Source organism: Pseudophryne corroboree, chromosome 4 (genome assembly GCF_028390025.1).
Source record: "Pseudophryne corroboree isolate aPseCor3 chromosome 4, aPseCor3.hap2, whole genome shotgun sequence".
Taxonomy (NCBI): domain Eukaryota; kingdom Metazoa; phylum Chordata; class Amphibia; order Anura; family Myobatrachidae; genus Pseudophryne; species Pseudophryne corroboree.
This window is the reverse complement of record NC_086447.1, coordinates 96,538,033-96,557,074: the sequence shown is the minus strand read 5'-3', so window position 1 is coordinate 96,557,074 and position 19,042 is coordinate 96,538,033. Positions and strand designations below refer to the sequence as shown.

Sequence of the window (19,042 nt, the reverse complement as noted above, 5' to 3'; positions counted from 1 at the left end):
TGATCCCATAGCTTGTAAATCAATGGTTATAGTATGTTTTCTTTGTTCTTTTGTACACTTATACATTGTTATGGCAGATTTCACCTAGTCTGTGGTGATTTAGGGGGTAATTCAGACCATATCGCTGGGCAGTGATTTTTGCAGCCCTGCGATCACATAGTCGCCGCCTACAGGGGGAGTGTATTTTTGCTGTGCAAGTGTGTAAACGCATGTGTAGCAGAGCTGCAGAAACAGGACTTAGCCGCTGCGATCACATCAGCCTGTCCAGGACCGGAATTGACATCAGGAACCCTCCCTGCAAACGCCTGGACACGCCTGCGTTTTTCCAACCACTCCCTGAAAACGGTCAGTTGCCACCCACAAACGCCCTCTTCCTGTCAATCTCCTTGCGATACCCCGTGCGATTGGATCTTTCGCAAAAACCCATCGCTGGCCGGCGATTTGCTTTGCAGCTGTCCGTCACGCCTACGCATTGCGGTGCGTACGCATGCGCGGTTTGGCTCTGATCGCCCGCTGTGCGAAAACGCACAGCAGCGATCAGATCTGAATTACCCCCTAAGTACAGTTCTAACTGGGACTCGTCGGCAATACCGGCGCTGGGATCACGACTGGGTTACCATACCGCTGGCGAGGTAGGTGATTCCCCCTCTCCATGACACCCATAGAGAGAGATCAGAACCAGCCCGCAACGTGTTGCGTTCGCCCCCCTGCGGCATTCCACCGCCCGGGATGCCGATGTCGGTATAATGACATTCGGCATCCCGTGCAGCAGGATTCCATAGCGATCCCGGGTAAATGTAATAGGGTGCGTGAAGCCAGAGCAGCGGGAGTTTGTGCGAGAATGCCCATATTTTTAAAGCGGCAATCATTACCAGGCAAAAGCAGGTTGGTTTTACCTTGTAAATGGTTGCCGCTTTAAAAATACGCTCATTCGGGCACAAACACCCGCACCTCCGGCTTCTCACACCCTATGACATTTACCCTCTATTAACTAATATCTGTTTTAGCTTTCCTTTGTCCTAGTTTATCCCGAATACTGGATCAGATCATCACATCTCCCTTCTCAGCGTGTATTTCCTCACCTGGCGTTGCACAATGATGCACGAACCGCATTGTGGTTTTCTGATAAATAAAGAGCGTTTACTGGCCAAACTGAAAGGCTCTTTCTTATTACTCCTTTCCACCCTGTTGTAACAGCAGTGCTAATCGTGTTCTTGCATGTGCTCAGAGGAAGTGTAAATTTAGCCGTCTGTCCCTGATCACCCCGGAGATTAACCCTATTATGAGAGCCCAATGACCACTGGAACGCCAGTGATTTGGAAAAGCTGCTTTAATGAGGTGGTAGGTCCTAGAGACACAAGTTTATCGTTCTTAGATAAGTCTGAGCATGTGCATATCGGGCGTATAGGGTGTCCACAGGCACAAAGGGCCTGATTCAGAGGTGTCGATGTCGCCCGCGACTGGGCGATGTATCAAGGCCGAGCGTGCATCTTGAGTTGCACAGTGCATGCGTCCCGATTGTTTGCACACAGAAACGCAGCACAGAATAAGGCGCATGGTCTGAGAATTTTAGTGGCCATTCCTGGGAGGTAATAGATGGGTGGCGAAGCCGACGCAGGTGTGTCGCTGACAATCTGGCTCAAAGTGGCAGTGTTCAAAGAGGTACAGTTGCTGACACAGCGGGCCTTGCGCAGACAGGGAGACTGCACCTGCTATAGAGCCTGTGTAAGTTTTGATGGTGCGCCAATAAATACGCTCAGTGATGGGAATGCACCGGCTGAGGACGCTAAGTGGGCATCTCAGTTGTTCGTGTTATGGCCCTCATTCCGAGTTGTTCGCTCGCTAGCTGCTTTTAGCAGCCGTGCAAACGCTAGGCCGCCGCCCTCTGGGAGTGTATCTTAGCTTAGCAGAAGTGCGACCGAAAGGATCGCAGCGCTGCTACAAAAAAGATTGTGCAGTTTCTGAGCAGCTCAAGACTTACTCCTAGCTTGCGATCACTTCAGACTGTTTAGTTCCTATTCTGACGTCACAAACACGCCCTGCGTTCGGCCAGCCACGCCTACGTTTCTCCAGCCACTCCTGCATTTTTAATCTGACACGCCTGCGTTTTTACACACACCACCCGAAAACGGTCAGTTACCTCCCAGAAACACCCCCTTCCTGTCAATCACTCTGCGGCCAGCAGTGCGCCTGGAAAGCGTCGCTAGAGCTTGTGTAAAACTGCATCGGCTTTTGTGAAAGTACATTGCGTGTGCGCATTGAGCCGCATACGCAGAAAAGTGCCAATTTTTAGCCTGATCGCTGTGCTGCGAACAACGGCAGCTAGCGATCAACTCGGAATGACCCCCTATAAGCATAAAGATGCAGATGTGATTACTGCATATATATATAGATATAGCTATAGATAGGGGAAGCAGATAAAATACAGCCAGTCGGGATCCCGGCGGTCACAATACCAACGCTGGAATCCCGACAGGCGGTGAAAAGCAGCCGCCAGAATACCGACGCCACAGGCTTTTCTCCCTCTGTGTCCACGACACCCATAGAGGGAAAATATAACCTGTGGTGAGCGCAGTGAGCCCACAAGGGGCTGTCTAGCACTCACCCCGCTGCTGGCATTCTGGGGGATGGGATCCCGCTGTCGGGATCATGACAGCCGGTAACCCGCCCGCCGGCATCGTAAGTATCCCATATATAGATATAGATATATTTATAGAAGCAAAAATCCTGATGGTGTAAAATCGGACGGTGTTACAGCTTTTCACAGTTTATAAATTGAAGAACATTTTATTTTATCGCAATTTTTCGCACTGCGCTAGCAAATCAAATGCAGGTACTGTTAGTGGGTGCGACTGGGCAGCAGCTGTACATCTGGTCTCCTGCGCCAAGGACAGGGCTAGTGCAAAATCCACAATGGCAGGAATGATGCACTTATATTTGCAACTGATATTTGCACAACTTTGAAGCTCCAATCTCATTAAGCCAGAAGCATCCAAAGGTGTGTGTGTGTGTGTGTGTGTGTGTGTGTGTGTGTGTGTGTTTGTTTGTTTTATTTTCCCAAAATGTTCAAATGCACCAACAATGGGCCTAATTCAGACCTGATCGCTAGGCTGCGTTTTCGTACAGCCTGCGATCAGGTCTGAACTGCGCATGCGTATGCACCACATTGCGCAGGTGCGTCAGTACGCAGAGACGGGGATCGGCGGGCAGCGACGGGTTGGTGCGAGAAATGCGATCGCATGGGCAATCGCAAGGTGACTTACAGGAAGAGGCCGTCAGTGACCGTTTTTAAGGAGTGTCCAGAGAAACGCAGGAGGGACCAGGCGTTTGGAGGGAGGGTTTCTGACGTCAGCTCCGGCCCCGATCATCGCACTGGAAGAATAAGTACTGGGCTGTGCAGAGCTGCACATGCGATCTTACCCCTGCACAGCGATTTCCCCCTTTAGGCGGCAACTACCTGATCGCAGGGATGCAAAAAACGCACCCTAGCGATCAGGTCTGAATTAGGCCCAATATGTTATTAAAACTCACCTGCGCTATATTAAGCTGGAGTTTGCCCCTCAGAGCTAACACTCGGCAGCCTGGCTGCTTGCTAAGCCGCCATATCTGTAACAAATTGCGCCAAAGCACAAAGCAAACACGGCTGGAGACACAGCACTGTTTAAGTTGAGCATTTCTCCTTGATAAATCACCCAGAAAATTGTTCCATGTTTTATGTCATATAGATAAATTGTAGTGCTGGCTTAAAACTCCATTCGCTGTCACAGATCGGCTGGTGTGCGTGCAGTTCCTTCTATTCTATATTGTTATTACATCTTCCAGACACAATTCCACCGTAATCCAAAATTAGACACTAACTTAAAGGTGCATTATAGAAGCGATACTAAATAACATAAAGAAACACAAGCTCAATATCTTATTTCTGTTATGTTTCTTTGTTATGTTAGTGTAGCCATTAATTTGTGACTATTTGGTAACATTTATACCGTGTTCACACTGACTTTTAGTGGGTTGCACCCGAGACCTTCCCAGGTGCAACCCGCTTGAGACCCCGTTCAGACTGGCGGCCCCGACATGGCATATTGCCGTGTTGATGACGTCACCGGGTCACATGCGGGGGCGGCGCTTGGAGATCAGATGATCTACAAGCACCGACTGCTCCAATAGTGTTGAAGTGTCCCGGATCGCATCGACCCGGGAACACTTCACACCGTTCACACTTGCGCCTGACCCGGTATTGACCCGGGAATAACCCTTCTTTATTCCCAGGTTGAAATACCAGGTCAGACGACCCGGGAATTTGTCCTGGACCGCGTTCACACTGCACATAAATCCAGATTACTGCGCGTTCACGTGCAATAACCCGGATTTTTCAAGGCAGTGTGAACGTGGTATTAGTAATATTTATAATGCAAAATCAATGAAGGTTTCCATTGGAAGCCCTTCACCGCAAATGCCAGACAGGCAGTCCCAGGGGGAGGTGTTTTCTTCCGCTGGGACTGCGAGTCCGGACTGCCATAGCAGAGAGAAAGCTTCCCATTGGAAGCCACTCCCCTGCAATTACAGCAGCCCAATCTGAGTTCTAGGGGCTACAGCCGATGCAGTCCCTAGAAGCTAGCCTGTTCTATACCAGTGCTGGACTTAAGCCCCACCCCCTTACTTAAACCCCACCTCATGCTGCCGCTGGACTTAAGCCCGGCCTCCCAGTAACATCACCTGTCAGTCATCGGGAGGGCAAGGAAACGGAAAGAGATTAGTCAGTCTCCACCCTCTACTGCCTGGCAAACAGGTAAGGAGCAGCCGCTTCGAAGGATTGTCTTGTATGACTTGGATTAAAAGAGAATTCTACAATACAGATGCACTTATGCTCAAGTCGTGACAAATAGTCCCTCTTGGTGCACAATGTCCCAGCGGCTTGGTTACAACAAGCGATTCTCTCACTTAAAATATGCACCTTATTTGCATAAATAAAACAACTGGAAATGAGTAAACTACATTGTATGTTTGCACTGATCATTTTGATGTGTGAGACTTGTTTATCCAAATGCGACGGAGTCTGAATCTGTGTAAGAAGTGCTACCATGCAGCAGTCGCTGCTTTTCCTCACGCTAAGTGCCGCTGTGCTTCGTCTGCGACTTTGTACATGTTTAAAACTAAGTCCGATGTGGTTGAAGTCGCATCCTGGCGTATCTAGTGCAGTGTAAGTGGTGTTTCACTGCATCTGCAATGCAAATAAGACGCAAATGTAAAAGCAAAATACAATATGCAGCTCCCCACGTAGCATCTCAGTCACGCTGGGCGTCTCACGCTGTATGGCGTATAGAAGCTAGCGGGTAAAATTACTAAATCTTCAAAAACAGAGAATTGGTGATGTTGCTCATAGCAACCTATCAGATGCTGTCTAACATTTCTCGATTGCCTTTTAGAAAATGATAGACAGCTTGTGATTGGTTAGTATGGGCAACATCACCAATTCTCTGTTTTAGAAACAGTAAATTTACCCCATGGTGTGTGAGGATACATGTAAAGCTTTATTAGGTAATTATCCTGCTTGTTACTTTTTATTTTCAGGTGTGGGGGGGTTGGGTTTAAATTTATAATTGCCTAATTATTATGATGTCCCTTGCTCCATCTCTTAAGTGACTTGTGTCCTTAAATTGGGGAACTGAAAGCATTTCTGATGTTAAATCCGCCGCATCCTGATTTAGTCATTTTAGTAACTTGTCAAATTCTGTAATTTGGGTTCATAGTTACGGGATCGCTCTGGTCTAATACTTGTAATTAATCCAACTCCTGTATGAGGAACCGTAGTGTAGCTGTCTCTATGGGCAGAGCTCAGAGACGTGGAACGTCATTAGTCATCCTGATTGACACACCTGAGCTAATAACGTGTCCACATGAGGTCTGGTCTGGAGACTCTGCTGTGGGATTTCCATTCACATACAGGTTCCACGAGACTCGTTAACATTCTAACATAGTAGGACAATGTAATAACTGTAACTGAAGCTTTAGGTTATAGTAGAAATCTATTATAAGTTATAACATATTAGCAAGGTTATCTTCAGATATTAGTATATGCCTTCTGTGGTTACTACATTGTATGTGTTACTCTTGGAATAATGGACATATTTATATTGTAATACACATGGTTAACCGCGGTGTACCAGTAGCCGTCGAAACTACGTCAGGGCCCAGCTGTGACCCCCTGCTGATTCTGGCTCTGCGAGACCCTATGGCTGGCAAGACATGCTGGTACTTGTATCTCCACATGAGTCGGCCAGCTATCAGTTGTAGATGTGAGCATGGCGCCAGCTGAGATCCTGCCCAGGGGACAGGAGTGTGGTTATGACATTGGTTCTTACAGCTGAATTATAATCATCTGGAGTTAATTAGCTCCTTAGGAAGCACAAAATCCCAGAAGCTGCTCCATTGTATTCCCGAAGGATGACTGTGTGACTCTGTGGGGGATGGTGTGAGCAAGAGGACCAATCACAAGCCTCAGTCACAAACCTTATGGATTCTAACTAGAGATGTGAGCAGACCCCCGTGTTTTGGTTTTGGGTCTAATTTATCATCATGTTTTGGTTTTGGCAAAACCACCCTCAAGTGTTGCGGTCCAAATTCGGCTTTTGGTAAAGCTAAAAATCAACTAAAAATCGTTAATCATCAATAAAACTTGAATGAAGTTCAGATTTAAAGTCTGAATTCAGAACTGGAAGTAGATTTGAGCCAAGACTCCGTTCAGATTGGATCTCCTGGTGAGATCCAGATCCGGTTTTGGTTTGCTTTGGAACCACGAAATTCAGGTGGATTTTGATATCTGGAAAACCGAACTGCACATCTCTAATTCTAAGTGGGCCTGCTGCCTTTCTCCCCCCTCCCCCCTCTAAAAAAAACCCCTCCCATAAATGTTTTCCAGTGGTAGATAAAATGTTCTCTGCTTGCTTGGCTGGGTTGTGTTGCAGATTTTGAAATTAGCAAGCATTTGTCTTTATATAGTTGAAGTTTTATTGTATGTGTTGTATCATGTATTTGAATTTCAACTTTCAATTTGGAATTAGCAGTTAAGGAGTCAAGATGAGTTGTGTTCTTGGAAGGAATCCTTTGAAAAACAAACAAAATGGGGAATCATGGGCAAGATGTATTAAGCCTGGAGAAGTGATAAGTGCAAGGTGATAACACACCAGCCAATCAGCTCCAATATGTAAATTGACAGTTAAGAGCTGTTTGGCTGGTGCATTATCACCTTGCACTTATCTCTTCTTTATCACTTGGGGCAGTACGGATGGTGTTATGGTTAGCATTACTGCCTCACAGCACTGAGGTCATGGGTTCCATTCCCACCATGGCCCTAACTGTGTGGAGTTTGTATATTCTCCCCGTACTTGCGTGGGTTTCCTCCGGGTACTCCGGTTTCCTCCCACAATCCAAAATATACTGGTAGGTTAATTGGCTTCCAACAAAATTAACCCTAGCGTGAATGTGTCTGTGTGTACATGTGATAGGAAATATAGATTGCAAGCTTCACTGGGGCAGGGACTGATGTAAATGGCCAAATATTCTCTGTAAAGCGCTGCGGAATATGTGTGCGCTATATAAATAACTGATAATAAATAATAATAATTCTCCAGGCTTAATACATCTGCCCCAATGTTACTGCCACTAGCTTGTGTCCAATATTGCCTTTATAAAGGAAAATATGATAATCCAGGCTCTTATGTAGGATGGCTCTAGTGATTTTTCAACCAGGTTTTTGTGCATTTGTGAAAAAATGACATCTGAAAAGCAAATTTGTGGGTTGTGACTCGTGCGTCCACACATAAACTACTATGTAGCTTCTCCACTGTATACTGGTATACAATTGTCCAGTGCCTACTCATCACCAGAGAAGTGTCAGACTCAGTGGGAATTACACCTTTGTACATATCATATCCCTTCACAGGCGATCGCACCAGACAGGCATAGGGATATTGCAGTCCCCGGGTATAAATTACAGCACCACAGATTCTTCCAGATACTGTACATTGAAAGTCTGTTGTAATTGCACGAATCGGCCCATTCGCCCCCTACTTTTAAGAGGCCACACACCCAGTTTGGTAGACCTCGCCCCTTTTTGACACCAGCATTTGCCATAGTTGGGGATATGGGATATTTACGCTAGGAATTTAGTTTATAGGAAACAATAGAATTTGGACCCTGGAGCTGATTCGGCTACGGACGCAGTTTAACAGTATTTTTGGACCGCGCCTGCGTTGCAGCCACAGGGCGCATGTCTCGCCTTGTTAGCTGTAGTCTGATTGACAGTCTGCAGGTGTTTAGAGGTGCCTATGGGGAGCGTACCAGAAACCGTGTGCCGTAGCCATTGGCTGCGTCCTCAGATGCAGTGTCACTGGCTCCGGCAATGTAGTTTTACCGGACATCCTGGGAAACCGAATGATGTTGGTCCGATGCTGTGGTCTGTGGCAGGCAGCGGATCAGAGGCACTTCCTTCGCCTTTTGCGTATTTGCCTACAAAGACGTAGCAGCTCCAACATTTGCGTCACCTCTGAATCAGGCCTTCTGTCCTCTGTCACAGACCTGTAGTTGTTAAATGAACCGGTACTGTCTTCAGCTATGAGATTGTGTAATGTGTCAGTCAGTGTAGCGCAGTGTTCACACGGTGAACTTGAAACTATAGTGGTGAAACAATAGAAATTACAAATGTTAATTCCCCAGAGTAGAGATGTTAGATCAGTGGTAGAATGAATAGTTGGGTTGTTCACAGTCAGTTTACTCAGGCGCGTACGTTACATAACACATTGTAACACGGTCGCATTGATGCCGGAGGATTCGTCTGGATTATCAAGAAATTGTGTTGAAACCCCAGCGAGCCTAAATCCTGCAGTGTCCAGCGCGTAACTCCACTCGTAATCCGATGCCAGGAGAAGACCGTAATAGACTGTGGGTAAGAGGAAGAGTGGTTTGTCTTATGGCAAAGCACCATGGGGTCTATTTACTAAGCCCTGGAAAGAGGTAAAGTGGATGGAGATAAAGTACCAGCCAATCATCTTCCTAACTGTCATTATTCAAACACAGCCTGTGACATGGCAGTTAGGAGCTGATTGGCTGGTACTTTATCTCGGTCCTCTTTATCTCTTTCCAAGGCTTGGTAAATGAACCCCTAAGTTTGGAATTGCATCACAGTACACACGTCTCATTTCATGGTTTGCCCCTGTGTGTGTCATATGCACCTTGTCTGTATATTACAGTAATCCTCAGGATAAGCAATTATTAATGGACAAGATGAGGATATAATCACAAGTAAGAATGAGGACTATCCGTCCTACAGGTGTGAGTCATAGGGTCGACAGTCATTAGGTCAACCACTATTGGTCGACAGTGACTAGGTCGACACCTGGAATAGGTCGACATGGAAATGGGTTAACATGGGTTTTTTTTACTTTTTTTGGTGTCGTTTTCTTTGTAAAGTGACTGGGAACCCCAATTAGTGCACAGTGTCCCCTCGCACGGCTCCCTTCGCTCGCCATGCCTTGGGCAAGGTTACTATTCCCAATCGTAGTCCACGTGGATCGTAAAGTATGAAAAAGTTCAAAAAATGCCCACTCCTGGTCAGTGGTAGATGACCTATTAGATATAGACTATGCCAGTGCTGTGGCACAGTGGGTTGCCTCGAGGCACTTACTGTACAGGGGTGCCTCAGGTTGGTGGTCCAGGATTATTTATGGTAATGGTGATAAGCATAACCAGAGCTGGTGGCTGCCAATCTTACAATATGTGGACAATTGGTGGACACCACATAACTGAATCTAGGGATAACATACCTTAAGCAGAATTGACGTAAATTTATATTTTTTTCTGATTTTATTAATAAGAAACTTATTGGCCTAAGGCTGCCGTAAAAAAATAAAAAGGCTGAAACTCTAGGGCGCCTTGTTCCAAGAAACTTTGGGAACCACTGGACTGTGCAAACTCTGACTCATCAAAAGGGCCATACATCAGTTATTTAACAAAAAGAGAACTATTTGTATTTTAATGACATCTGCAATTGATTTGGAACCCCCACAGTGGTAGGGATGGACATCAATATGGTAGGCAGTATCAGGACTCTATTGGGAACTGATTTCCAATTGATACAGGCCATGCAATAGGTCACCCATATTGATAATTGCCCTGTTTGCACCGGTGGAGGGTTCTGATGTGTTCTGCGACCAATGTGGGTCTGCTTTACGCATGCAGGAAAAAGCGATGTCAGGACAATTGATTGTCCCCTGACGGTAATTGCACTTTACTGATAATTATGTAGCAATCCCATATTGATCCAGCCTGTGGTGCAATGCGAGCAGTAATCACAATCTGTATTGATCGGTTCTATATAGACCCAGGGCCCGGGCCAGGTGTGAAATTGGACACATCAGGTGGCATTGGTTATACATAGTACGTACACTCCATGATAGGACCAGAGACCAATTTGGCCATGCAGGTAAGTGGCCAATGTGAATGACAATAATATCTAGTATTATTTGCAGTAATAATTCAGCAGCTCCATATTAACCTGTTTTACTAATGCCCCAAACATGGGCGTCAGGGCTCACCCCTCTGTTGCTATCGCCACCTCTTCTGTTCCTGATAAAGCTCTTCTCTACTGTACTATATGTAGGGGGTGATCAAAGGTGGACGCAAATCTGTAGTGCAGCTCCTACTGAGAATTGATGCTAATGTCTATTGAGATGACCACCGGCTGCAGCTCTAATCCGTCATGGGTCACACAGAGGTGCACCATTCAGCGAAAACAGGACTGCATGGATATCACTGCGGGCGGAATGCAGCAACGCTAACACTGCAGCCAAAGGTTTGACCACTTTTCTCATATGTACCGTGCTCCAGAATGCGGTTGCAGAGGGTAACGTCATCGTCAGATGGCATTACCCCATAGAAGCCTGTGGGTTACTTTTCCTGTTTATCCCTGAGAGGGATCCAATCAGATCCCTCCCTGCACCCCGCACAGTGCTTACATCACTCGATACATGTGCAGAAGGACACCCAGGTCCTAAACCCTGAAGTCCTACTATCGCAAAGGACATCTCTTCCCGGTAGAGTATCCTTTGCAATTGTCTACATGCCTATGGCGTTAATAAATGCCGTTATGCTTGCAAAGACTGGCGGGCATGCGTTGCTTTCTGCACCCCAGCCTACATCTCCAAACAGCGTCTGCAGCCAATGACCATCAGGACGCATGTGCAGTGCTTCCGAGTCTTCACCAGTAACCATTTGTGCCTTTGACAATTTGAGGCTGGTTGAAACAAGCAAGTAACTGTGTACCCTGGTAATACCATGTTGCACGGCAGGCGGGGCAGATGTAACATGCAGATAGACATGTGTGAGAGGCGTGTCCATACGCAAATCTAACTCACAGCGTAAAAATAGTGTCCAGCGTGTGGGGGTTACATGCAAAATCAGGCAGTATTTACCCTGCATGCAAATACAAAACAAATAATACCCTGGAAATAAATTCCTTGTATTTTGTAGTTTAATTCTTGTGTATTGTATTATGTAACAGAACACACTAGCAATACCACTTTATAAAAAAAAAAAAGATCATTTGCCGGAAAAAAATCCACAGAACGTCTTCTTGATGCTGTGTATAAGAGCATTCAACTCTAAATGACTAATCTAATTTATCTACTTCACAACGTCTGCAGCTCTGTTATTCTAAACCCGGCTGCTGCGCCCTGCCAACATACTGTCCGAGCGTCTCAAGGCTGCCAAAACCATGTCTAATCCCAAGATATCCCAATTATTACTCTGGATGGAAGCCTTAAAACACTTCTTAACCCCAAGTCAACAGCACAGCAAGAGAGAAGCCACTTCATCAGATGGACTTAAGCTATAGATAGAAATTCTCTGCCCCATTAGTCTTCCTCCCTGTTTCTCCACAAGTTTCTGCTTTTGGAAATGAGCTTGGAAAGTTTATTTTTAATAGCGTATCCATGTTTAGTCGATGACACTGCCTGTGACATTATCCCAACATCCGGATATTCCAGTGCCGATCGCTCAGGGAAAAGGGTCTTGACTTGATCAGTTGGCCACTACCTACTGTCCCGTTTTTCACGGGATAATCACGTTTTTCTAGGACTGTCCCACCCGTAGGCCGCAGTGTCCTGCAGTTGGGAGACCCTCTCTCACTTGGTGAATAGACGCTGTGTGCATGCGCACTGCGTCTATTCACCGTTAGACAGCAGCTCACAGAGTGACGGTAACGGGAGGCGTGGCTCGCAATCGCGGCATTCCCGCAAATCCACGCTCCCCTTTTCCTGAGGCCAAGCCCCCTTTTTGGGCGTGCGCACCTGCGGAGCTGCGAAGGAGTCCTGACCTTGCCTGAAGCCGCCGTGTAGGGGGAGCGGTCCGGCCAACGCAGGCGTGGCCGGATCGTTGGGGGGGCGGGCCGCGGCGGCTGCGTGACATCACACGCAGCCGCTGCGGGCCGGGGAAGTATGCTATGGGCCAGCTTCGGGCAAGGTAACTCCCTTCGCTACCACTGCGCTCGCCATTGGTTACTATTCCCATTCGTAGTCCGTGTGAATAGTAACTAAATCAAAAGTTGGTAAAACATTAACCCCCCTCCCCCCCCAAAGAAAACCCCCCAACTTGTGTTGAACATTTGTGTGTCGGCCATTTTCATGTCGACTTTTTGTACCTGTCGACCTTAAGCACTATCTACCTTGCTTTTACCTGTCAACCTTTTGACCCTTTCGACTGTCGACCTATACATTGGAACCCGGTATCAGGGTCTAAGGGGGACATTTACTAAGGAGTGATAAGAGCGGAGAAGTGAGCCAGTGGAGAAGTTTCCCCATCAACCAATCAGCAGCTCTGTATCATTTTATAGTATGTAAATTATAGATGTTACTTCAGTGCTGATTGGTTGCCATGGGCAACTTCTCCACTGGCTCACTTCTCTGCTCTTATCACTGCTTAGTAAATGTCCCCCTAAGCAGAGCTTTGATCCATATTAAATTGAGAGACCGCACGATACACCTGCTTGACAAACACGTTGCACTCGGCGGATTTTTGCTGGGGAAGATACAGTTGCGAGCAGTGCCAGATTAAGGTCCATATGGGCCTGGAGCTGAAATTTATGAAGGGCCTATTTTATGTCACGGCAGGGTATGTGAAAACACTATGGGGGTGTGGCTAGTAATGTTGGAGGTGTGGTTGATGTGAGGGTGTGGTCTGCACAGGGGGTGTGACTAGCGCCTAACTTGAAAAACCTCAATCTCCCTCACTTCTTCAATGATATCAATAGTGTAATGTGAGGATCTACAAATGAACTAAGGAAAACATCTCTTGTTAATGTGACTGTAATATGGAAAATGGTGCTTAGTGATGACATAAATATGAATCCTCTCTACGAAAGAGGCTACATGTTGCTCAGGGATGTCATGAATGTGAAATCTTTTTATATGTAAAAAACCCCTCAAAAAACAAAGACTTTTACCTTTCTAATAAGTAGTTATACTAAGAAGATATATCAGGAATTGTGGATAGAGGGTGTGGGGTTGGAGGGAGGGTGTCACCTTGACAGGGCAGAACAGGGGGAAGACTGAGGTGAGCCAGCATATAGTATTATGTGTACATACATACATACATACATACATTCACACACACACACACACACACACACACACACACACACACACACACACACACACACATTCAATTGAAGTCGAAAGCTGCTGTCTGTCGGAAAGACAGCAGTTTTCGACTTTTTTAGGTCGAAAGGGGTTCCGACCTATTCAATGTACCCCAAAACTATAGCTGCCGATCCGTGTGTTTCTGTCGGAAACAGGGCCAAATCCGGCAGGTTTTGGCTCCCTTTCCGACCATCTCAATCCGACTTTAAAAAAAGTCGGATTGAGATAAGGGACATTGAGGGAGCTGAGGAGGAGGAGACGGGGGAGAGCAGCGGCTACAGCACAGCATATGCAGGAGGATGGGGCACTGCCGCCGCTCACGGCAGCGTCCACCCAGCTTCAGCAAGCGAGGTCTTGCTTGCTGGAGCCGGGACGCTGCGGTCTGGCGGCTGTGCCCCTTCCTCCGGCTAAACTGCTGTAGCCGCTGCTCTCCCCCGTCTCCCCGATGTCTCTCCGCTGCTCACCCCCGTCTCCCCGATGTCTCTCCGCTGCTCTCCCCCGTCTCCCCGATGTCTCTCCGCTGCTCACCCCCGTCTCCCCGATGTCTCTCCGCTGCTCTCCCCCGTCTCCCCGATGTCTCTCCGCTGCTCACCCCCGTCTCCCCGATGTCTCTCCGCTGCTCTCCCCCGTCTCCCCGATGTCTCTCCGCTGCTCACCCCCGTCTCCCCACTGCTCTCCCTCAGCACCTCATCTCAATCAGACTTTCTTTTAAATCAGATTGAGATGACAGGAACAGTCAAATCTGATCGGATTTGGCCGGCCGCATTGAATAGGTTCTGTCAGATCCATTCCGACAAATTCATGTCGGAATTGATCCAGTTTGAATTGAATATACCCCATAGATAGATTGCCTATTACATTGTCCATATATTAATCTGAATTGGTTCTGGACCACCAATCCAACGCACCCCTGCAAGAGGCTCACGTCACCCCAGGGTGCCACGGCGCACAGTTTGAGAATCACTGGCATAAGACACACGGAGACGCACCATCTTATGGACATGTTATCGGAGTGTCACTGCAGTTGTAGCGGAATCAGATCATTAATCGCTAACATTGGAGGTCGTAGTCTGTCAGAGATCTGCACCTAGCATGGGGCAGGTGCAGGTTTTGAAGTTTCTGTTTCAAGATGCGCCAAGAGGGTTTGCAATGTCTAAAGAAGCTGAAAGTGGACATGTCACTGCTTGCATATGTACGGCTGTACACCAAGGACGTGCTTATACCAATATTAGCATAAAGTCGCAAACGCTACAGCGGCAAAAGAGGCACACGCGGATGTGCCCGACTTTGACTCAGAATTAGGCCCAAATTTTTGGTTATTATATATGTTTTAATGGGGTTGGTATTAGGATCCCGACGTTGGGATGCCAGCTGTGAAAATACCAACATGAACTAATTAACTAAGCTAACCCTGATCCCGAACCCACCTTTCCCGTAGCGTAAACCTAATCCCCCCACCCACCGCATCCTAACCCTAATGGGCCCTACACACTATGCGATCCGCTGCCGAGCTGCCCGACGGCGGATACGGCCGACGGGCGACTCGGCGGCGGGGGGGGGGGGGGGGGCAGTGACAGGGGGAGTGAAGTTTCTTTCTCTGGTGGTCTGTGTAATCATCGTTCGGGATTCTGGCATTGGGATACTGATCAATGTCGGGATCCCGGCGCTGACTTTCCGAGTACTGTCGGGATTCTGGCATCGGTATTTTGACTGGCGGGATCCCGACAGGATCCCGTATTAATGGTGTTAAAATGCGTAAAGCAAAATGAGAGGACTATCTGTATATTAGATTTTGGTTTTATACACGGGGGCAGGCTTTTGTTTTTATCACACAGACACAATCCCTCCCCCCGTGGCCTGCGTTGTATCACAGACACACTCCCTCCCCCTGCGGCCTGCGTTGTATCACACAGACACACTTCCTTCCCCCGCGGCCTGCACTTTACCACACTCCATCCCCCCGCGCTGTACCACATTCGCACTTTCTCCCCCCCCCCCCCCCCCCGCACTCTATTACACTCACACACTCCGGCCCCCGCAATTTATCACACTCACACTCCCTCCCCCTGCGCTATATCACACACTCCCTCCCCCCGTGCTCTATCAGTCACACACTCCCTCCCCCTGCTTTGTCACACTCACACACTCCCTTCCTATGCACCCTGCGCTTTATCACACTCCCTCCCCCCGTGCTCTATCACACTCCCTCCCCCCGGCCCCCGTGCTCTATCACACTCCCTCCCCCGTGCTTTACACACTCCCTCCCCCCGTGCTCTATCACACTCCCTCCCCCCGTGCTCTATCACACTCCCTCCCCCCGTGCTCTATCACACTCCCTCCCCCCGTGCTCTATCACACTCCCTCGCCCCGTGCTCTATCACACTCCCTCCCCCCGTGCTCTATCACACTCCCTCCCCCCGTGCTCTATCACACTCCCTTGCCCCGTGCTTTATCACACTCCCTCCTGCGTTTTATCAGTTATGCACTCCCTTCCCCCGTGCGCTATATCACACTCCCTCCCCCCGTGCGCTATATCACACTCCCTCCCCCCATGCTTTTACACACTCCTTCCTGCGCTTTACCACAGTCACACACTCCCTCCCCTTTGTGCTTTTTCACACCCCTCCGCTGGCGCTCTATTACTCTCACACACTCTCTCACCCTTGCACTATAATAAATCCTAACCCATGCAGAAGCTCACAGGCAGGACACACACATATATATAGAAATTCACATGGAAGTCACACACACTGAAGCTCACAAATACATACACAAGTCACACACACACATACCATTCCCCCCCAACTCACTCTTACCTTACACACTACAGCAGAGTGTACTCGCACTGGCTGGGCTGTAGCTGGATGTGCAGCAGTTTCTACTCTCCCTCGGCTCTCGCAGCAGCCATTTGAGCAGCAGGCAGGAAGCCTGAGTGTCTTGTGTAGCCCCGCCCCCTGGACCCCGTGTAGCCCCGCCCCCTTCCGATTTCTTACTTTCCCTGCCCAAGTGTGGCTGCTTACAACATGTAACTGCGCACAGGAGAGTGCGGAGCTTCATGCCGTCACTTGCAAGCTGCTGTAGCAAGGAAACAAAATTCCTGGCTGCAGCAGCACAGCAGACCCTATTGGCCTATTGTGATGGGTGGGCCTGGAGCTGCAGCTCCACCCGCCCCATTGTTAATCCGGCCCTGGTTGCGAGGACGGAGAGAACAGGCAATAAAGATAGTGTCACGTAATGCTGTAGTTCATTATTTTAAAATCAATGTTTTTTCATTAGTGCAACAAAGACGAATGAGGGCCGCCGCCTGCATCTCCGGCTGAGTACATCGCGGTCCTCTCATAGATGTGTACTTCGTGTACTGTACACCTGAAAAGGAACCTCAAGTGCTCATTTAGTTCTTTCATTTTATTCTTACACTTTACTTGAATGTTGTTTGTTGATGTGATTTGGAAAGCCTGCGAGCAAGATGGCTGGATGGCGGATCATTAGGAAAGCGGCACGAAATAAAAACGTACAAACTTACAATGAAAGATTTAAATGTTTCTACAAGGCGATGTCATTTTATTATTTTCTGCCCTGAAGACAAACAGTGATGAAGAAATGTTTTGTGCCTTCTACCATTTAGACAATCTTATTACGCTCTGCGAGAAGTTGTGTGGGAAAATAGCGCACTTGTTTGTGATGCTGGAAAATGCAGGACGCGCTGATACCACATTCCAGGTGTACAAACATTCCACCGGTATGACAAGAGAATATACAATGTATAAACGCCAAATGAAATCATAAGGTAGAGATTGTTATCTATTAGGATATACAGTAGGTTCCCATAAAATAACGTAACATGAAGCAGTGAACAGAGTGAAGAAAAGAACCGGTAGAGAAGTTGCCCAGGGCTACCAATCAGCTTTGAAGGAAGCCTTTATCAAGTACATTCTATAAAATGTAAGGGAGATGCTGATTGGTTGCCATGGGTAACTTCTCCACTGATCTGTTTCTCCACTGTTTTCTCTGCTTCATGAATAAATCCCTAAATATCTTCTTAACAGACAGCTGCTCATTGGCAGTTGATTCTAGATCACATGTAATGGTAACGCAACTCCGGACAGCCACCGCGAATGGAACGCTAATGCAACTGCGCATCTTTGCAACTGCACTGCTCCATTCACTGGTGCTTCCGCTACCGTTCTCATTGGCACTTACACCAAGCTGACGTTGGTGTTCACAATGCGTATGCACGACTTTGTTGCCGCACAACTGCCGCCAAGAATCGCCCATTTCACATCCGCTGAGGCGTGAATGACTCCGAATCGAGCATATGTCTGCAAAGATGAGCCTGCAGCCAGCGCCACATGTGGAATATTTCTAGTCGCGGCCGCATATGAAGTTGTGTGTGAATCAGACTCAGATTTATCAAGCCTTGGAGAGTGATAAATTGCAAGGTGATAAAGTACCAAACAATCAGCTAACTGTCATTTTTTAAATGCTGCCTGTAACATGGAAGTTAAGAGCTGATTGGTTGGTACAGGTTGAGTATCCCATATCCCAATATTCCGAAATACGGAATATTCCGAAGCGGGTCATTCCGAGTTGTTTGCTCGTTGCCGATTTTCGCAACGGAGCGATTAAGGCAAAAATGCGCATGGTATGCAGTGCGCATGCGGTAAGTATTTTAGCACAAAAGTTAGTAGATTTACTCACGTCCGAACGAAGAAATTTCATTGTTGAAGTGATCGTAGTGTGATTGACAGGAAGTGGGTGTTTCTGGGCGGAAACTGGCCGTTTTATGGGAGTGTGCGGAAAAACGCAGGTGTGCCAGGAAAAAACGCGGGAGTGTCTGGAGAAACGGGGGAGTGGCTGGCCGACCGCAGGGCGTGTTTGTGACGTCAAACCAGGAACGAAACGGCCTGAGCTGATCGCAATCTGTGAGTAGGTCTGGAGCTACTCAGAAACTGCTAAGAATTTTCTATTCGCAATTCTGCTAATCTTTCGTTCGCTATTCTGCTAAGCTAAAATACACTCCCAGAAGGCGGCGGCCTAGCGTGTGCAATGCTGCTAAAATCTGCTAGCGAGCGATCAACTCAGAATGACCCCCTAAATACGGAATTTTTTGAGTGAGACTGAGATAGTGAAAACTTTGTTTTCTGATGTCTTAATGTACACAAACTTTTTTAATACAAAAAGTTAGTAAAAATATTGTATTAAATGACCTTCAGGCTGTGTGTATAAGGTGTATGTGAAACATAAATGAATTGTGTGAATGTACACACACTTTGTTTAATGCACAAAGGCCCTCATTCCCAGTTGATCGCTCGCTAGCTGCTTTTAGCAGCATTGCACACGCTAAGCCGCCG

At 47.5% G+C, this 19,042-nt stretch overlaps 1 protein-coding gene across 5 annotated transcripts in view; it reads left to right on the top strand.

The window, feature by feature from the left end:
* The window catches only part of KLHL29 (kelch like family member 29), a 1,368,521-nt gene that overhangs the window by 268,714 nt on the left and 1,080,765 nt on the right, over nucleotides 1-19,042 (top strand). Inside the window, exon 1 of one of the 5 annotated variants that reach the window (XM_063915309.1) lies at nucleotides 10,780-10,849. The exons of the other annotated variants lie outside the window; for them this stretch is intronic. The gene's annotated coding sequence lies outside the window, so the exon portion shown is untranslated. Of the gene's footprint in view, nucleotides 1-10,779; nucleotides 10,850-19,042 lie in introns of those variants that run through there. 5 annotated transcript variants of the gene reach the window in all.